Below are 6,000 nucleotides of genomic sequence, written 5' to 3'. Positions count from 1 at the left end.
GGATAGGCTTTTAACAAAGCTTTGTTCCTCCAAAGGTCTTGTTGCTGATTTGGACGGTTGCCTTTCTACTTGCTGAGCTTTTCTATAAGAAGAAATGAAGCACTTCTTCCTTTTTAAATTATTCACATAGATGCACTGCCATTTTAGGCACAATCTGTGTAAGGAGTGCATAATCCTCTTTTGTTGTTTCCATGGACTTGCGCTTTTAAAATAATTTAAGAATGAAATATGTTATGGAATAATTCTGAGGATGTCTCTGTGGGAAAGCTGCATTAGATCATCAAGCCCACTGCCTTGCAGCTCCAAGCTGTGGTCCTCACAGGGAAGATGTACAAGATAAACTTATTTTACACTGGATGTTATTGAAAAGGCCAAGAAATTATTTTTCTCCTAGTTAAACCTACAGAAAGCACATTCATATCAAAGACTAACATGCGAGCACAAATTTCCATAATAATGTGAGAAAGTGAAAGGAAAAAAGAAGAGTATTTTTGCTCTTTGTAGTTAAGAAGGATTGCATTAATTCCCTTTGTATATCCCAGTGGCTACAAACTAAACTGAAAAATATATCCAGAGGCAGATGATGTCATAGGGAGAGAAGAGTAAGCTATATTTCTGGAGGACTGTTCTCTTTCCTAACCAGAACCTGCTCAAGCGCTGATCCATTCGGTCCTGCTCAGGTAAGGCTGCTGTTTAAGGCAGGCTCCCCAAGGAGGAGGATTTAGCAACAGTGACACAAACAGCCTGGCCTCCTCCTTCTGCTCCTGATTTCTGCTGCTATGACAGAGGAGGAATATACAGATTTACAGGGCCCAGTTGAGGGCAGCCCAGACTCGTGGTGACTCTTGTGGCCACGTCAAAGGAGGGCCCTGAGGCACAGGAAGAATCTCAAGGGCAAAACAACTGAATTTCTCTGGAGCTTTCCTAGAAATGTCACCTGGGACCATAAAGAGGTCAAACAAGTGTCATAAACTGGAACTCCATGCAGAAAGGTGCAAAGAAGATAGCATAGATGTAAAAACGATGAGGAAGAAGGAAGGCTGGTGGAGGCAGAGGAAATATCCATCTAGTAAGTGAAAGTTGAAATAATCTAGACAATTCCCTGCAACTATTTCTGGATTTTTCCTTCAGCCTTTGAAAGATCACTTCAAAGGAAAATAAGTCCCTAGTTAGGCTTTCCTCTCTCTCAAGATTTTGTCTCAGTTAAGAGCCCTGTCTGAGCAGCTCCAATTGTGACTTTCTTCAATTTTTAGTATTTTCTGGTGTTGACCCTGTCAGGCTCATTGCTGGTGCTATACAAACAGCACAGAAACAGTAAAGAAAAAAAATTCCCAACCAAGTTTTCTGAAACATGCCATATTGTGAAGAGGCATCAAGTACCTCCTTTCTGTGCTAACAAGTTATTAAAGCGCTCTGGTGGGAGCAGATATAAAACATACTTTTTAATTCTCTCTCACTTGTTGCCACAGAGATTCCTGCATTTATGGGGGACATCTGTCACAAGGGGTGAAAAAAATATTTTACTGTAAGCAAAGAACAGCCTGGGAACAAAATCATGTCTCAAAATCTAAACCCAAACTTTCTTTAAATTGTCCTTCAGCAAAAAATAACAGCAAGGATTAGCAAAACAAATTATATTCATATTGTAAATAATCAGACCAGAACAAGTCCAATGAGGGAAGAGAACATGTGGCACTCACAGCTCATAGAACAGGTTTAAGCTGCTTGAAAGATGGCAGGGAAGTGATCAACCAGCTCAAGAGTGTGATTTCCTTTGCAAATAATTTCTAAGTGGAGATGTGACCAGCTCTTTGTGTTCTGCAGAAGGCAGTAGCCAGAAGCAGCAAAAAAAAATTAATAACGCCAAGTAAGCTAATTAGCAGATGCTATCAAGACAGTGCAAACAGAGTGATAAGTGTGATTAAAGACATCTTTAAGCCACTTCCAGGCCTCTCCCTTCTGAAGAAGTAGCTAGGAATGCATGGATGGTTTCATCACATCCTCACCATGGTGGGCAGCCACTTGAAGTCAAAACTGGCTGCAACCCCCCCAGCTTTTCCAGGAGAGGTTGCGCAGAAGAGGATATTCTCTTCCTCTCCCATCCTAGTTTCATGCCTTTTGTACAAAGGAACGGAGGGGCATGGGAAGGGCATCACACTGCCGATGCGCTAACACTTAGATTTTGAGAGAAGCTGCTTGTGTAGGATGTATTCCACCTTCTACCTCTTGCAGATTAGATTCTCTCCATCTTACTAACAACTTTTGTTAGCTCATGCTGAGCATTTATTAAAACTCTCAAAGAGTTGTTCTCACCCTGTATATAGACAGTAGAAGCACAGGTGGAAAACCATTACTATCGCAGAGTCCTACAGCACACTGAGGGCAAAGTTAGGAATAGAGCTGAGATCTCCTGACTCCCCCCAGTCTTGTGCTCTGCCCTCAGAGGCTTCAGCCACAAAATTACATAGGAGTGTTTTGAATGAGAGGCAATGCCCTGCCCAAAAGGGAGGGGAGAGAAGAAAGTAGTCTTCTGTGCAAGGAGACTAACCTAGGGGGCAGTCAGGTTCTGTCAGACAGATCAGTTTGGTCTAACGAATTTAAGCTAGCTGCCACTACAAAGCCCAAAGCCTTTATCCTGGACCACAGTTTACCAGACGATGAACAATACTTCTCTGGGAACTAGTAAATACTGTATTTCCCAGTTCTCAAGATCTGAATATTTTATAATACTGTAGCCAAAATGTACTGTTTATTATTCATGTGTCATTATAAGCAACCATCCCATGCAAACATACCCAAACCCCATCTTTATGATATGCTGGCATTGAGAATGGAAATAAAAAATCAACATGGTCAAACTATTCAAAATGTAAGAGATTGTACTCGCATATTAAATCATTTTCATGTTAGTCACACATGATTACATGGGATTTTGCTGGTGAAGCAGGCAGGAGACTTTCTAACCATGTTGTACACATGTATTTGGCTTTTAAAAATAATTGGAATTAAAAATAATTGCATAATAATTGCAACATGTTTTGTAGCTGCTGAGCTAGCATTGCTGGGAAATTTTCCTATTTTTATTGTTTCTGTGCAAATTAAATTCTCAGCATTAACTATATTAGATTAACATTGGTGTACGTGTGTTTTATAAGAAAAAAGAGAGGAAACAGTACTGGCACAATTATGGCTGTTCTCAAAGGTAAAACACATGCAAAGCAAATTGGCCAAGGTAAGGACTGCAGATTAGCAGAGGAAAGTATGCTTCTGGTGATAATTTGTTTAATAACAATACTTGCCACTATTACAATAATGACCTAAAGTTTTAAAGTGCTCATTTCCTCCCTGTACTGTTTGCCACTTTGGAAGGTGTGGATATGGTTGAGAATGGAGAAGATAAGAGTGACCACAGAGATTAAAGGAGATCTTCTCAGGCAGGGAACATGGTTGTGGTGAGTGGGACCAGTAGGTGGGCATGACATGATGGGAAGACAGCTAACATCTCCGGCAGGACTCTCGTGGTCGGACAGTAGGCAGAGGCTCACCAACTCACTTAACAGGACAATTTGTAGACAAAGTGTCCAGAGTTCCATTGCACAGGGTCTGGAAGGCAACTGTGATCTTTTTGATGAGATATGGAGGTGGGACAGGGGTTTGACATTGGCTTGCCAGAGGATGTGAGAAAGGGTGCTCTGAAGGTTCAACTTTGAGAAGAGGGGTTTGGCCTACACAGGAAAGAGACTTCTGGAGCACATCCAATGAAGCAGTAAAGCCCACTATAAAGCCCACTTGTGATTTTCTAACTTCTAAGCTCCTGTGTAACCAAACACAATTAAACAAGTGTCCCAGTTCTCTTTCTTCTGGAGCAGTCCTTCCTGCCTGGGGGTCAGAGGAAGGGAAATTCAACACACAGGGAAGCTTTGGAGGGAACTGAAGTGCAGGACTTCTCTCATGTGCTGAAGCACTCATGCTCCTTGAAGAACTTGATTTTTTGTCCCCTCAGCTTTTTCCCGAGGAGGCCAGAAGGCGTCCAGAGGCAGAAGGGACTTGGAACCCAACTCCCCACATACCCTTCCCACACACCCGGCCCTAGGCGAGCAGGGTGGGCTCCTTGAAGCATCTCCCACCAACATCATCCCAGGTGACAACTCCCTCTTTCCACCCTTCCACGGGGTGGCACCGTCATCCCACTCCTTCCCCTCAGCAACCCGCTTCTCAGGGCGGAAGCCCCGCGCGCGCAGTAACCGCCGCGCAACGGACGGGCGGATCCGCGCGCCGCCACGTGACCCTCCTCTGCGAGCGCGGGGGGGCGGAGCCCCGCGGTCACGTGGCTGTGGAGTGATGTCACCCCCTCCCCCGCCCTATCCGCGTGGAGCGGCTGAGTGTCCTGGGGAGCGCGGTGGTACGGCTCCGCCCTTTAGCAGCGGCGTGGCTCCTGGTGGCGGAGACGACTGTAGCGGGACGCAGTTCCTCCATGAGGTGAGCGCGGCTCGGCGGGAGGGAGGTTGCGTGCACGCACGCACGGTGGCGGGCGTTGTGAATAGGGGTTTTGTGTGCGGCGCCCACCTGCCCCCACCGCCGTCCGTGGGGGACAGTTGCTGGCGGCGGGTGGGCGCTTCCCCAGCGGAGCCTGGGGGGGAAAACCCTCTGCGCGTCGCAACAGGAGGAAACTTCTCCTTTCTCTTCCCCCGGCGCTGCTGGAGAGCCCCGTTTCCCCAGTGCAGGGGAGTGGAGAGCACTGGGGGGGCAGTCCGTGACTCGCTGCCGCTTGGCTGTTTCATTTTATTTACTTTATCTATAATTTTATTCTTTTTTCTCTCCCCCCGGTGCGCGGCGGGGGTGACAGCTGCCTGCGGGGGTGAGCGGTAGCGCCTCGGTGCGGTCAGGCCGGCGCCAGTTCGCTCTCCTTCGCTCCTACCCGCCCGGCCGGGGGTCTCCGCGGGTCCCTCGGCCCCAAGCGGCCCCGAGGAGCTAACGGAGCCGCGGGAGTCGCCTTCGCCGCCTCAGAGAGGGGGGTCGCCCGGTTCCTGACAGCGCGGGTCTGGCTGAGCCCCGGGGGCAGCAGTGCTGCCTCCTCACTCCCTTTCCCGGGGGGGCCCTGGCAGGAGTTAAATCCACCCCCGGGGGGGACACGACGACCCTCAGATTGCCTCGCTCCGATAAAAAAGGTGGCTCTGGGGACGGCGTTGTCTCGGTGCTCGTGTGGGGAGGTTTCTCTTGTATTCCACTATCCAGCACTCAACCACTTGGGTTTTAGTGGGAGATCGGGGAAGGGCGGGGTGGCTACCGGGCTCCCCGGGGGGCGGCGTTTGGGCCGGGCTCTGCCGGGTCCCCCCGCGCCGCTGCCAGCTGCGTCTTCCGCTCCGCGGGCGCGCACGAGGGCTACGCGTTCCTATGACAGCGAGGGCTTAAAAGATCAAGATTTTCTGTAACTGTAAAAAAAAAAAAAAAAAGTCTGCATTAGGAATCGCATCAAGTTTAGCTAGGAACCCGTGCTTTTAACTTCCAACAGAGCACGCTAAATATTTTGCTTTCTCTTGCACAGCGTTTGGCAGCACAAATCTTCTGCAGTTTGCCATTGCTACTTGTGACGTTCTTAAGTTTCTTCCTGTGAAAAAACTAGTTAAATTCTGCTTTATCAGCATTGCAGGTTCTTAACAAATTCTCTAGTTTGTTTCTGTAGTGAGTGTGAGCGTTCTTATTACAGGACTGATATAAAACACTTGCAGTCTAGTTGGAGTGAGTGCTACTTTAGTAGAAGCGGTAGTCTCTTTTTCTTCCTTTTTTTTTTTTTAATCCTAGCGGGTTGCAGATTAGTGTGTGTTATTTAAAAAAAAAAAAATCAAATGCCAAAAAATACCCATACATCATTTTAGAAAGGCCTTCTGATGTCATAGATTAACTAGGAGTAAATTAATTTAGTAAATATCTGTCAGTGACCTGCTCTTGTCTTGGGACACTCATGGAAAGCTCTCAATGAGATTTTATTTACTAATAGAA

The 6,000-nt window shown here is 47.0% G+C and overlaps 1 protein-coding gene across 1 annotated transcript in view; it reads left to right on the top strand.

The window, feature by feature from the left end:
- Nucleotides 1–4,412: 4,412 nt before the first annotated feature.
- LOC309601640 (ankycorbin-like) overlaps nucleotides 4,413–6,000 on the top strand; it is a gene marked incomplete at its 3' end in the record, with an annotated part of 92,845 nt that continues 91,257 nt past the window's right edge. The window contains exon 1 of the mRNA XM_082334796.1: nucleotides 4,413–4,479. The remainder of the gene's footprint in view (nucleotides 4,480–6,000) is intronic.

This window comes from Platalea leucorodia (assembly GCF_965183815.1).
Source record: "Platalea leucorodia genome assembly, chromosome: W".
Classification (NCBI taxonomy): domain Eukaryota; kingdom Metazoa; phylum Chordata; class Aves; order Pelecaniformes; family Threskiornithidae; genus Platalea; species Platalea leucorodia.
The sequence above is the reverse complement of the archived record's forward strand: the minus strand, read 5'-3'. Positions and strand labels throughout refer to the sequence as shown.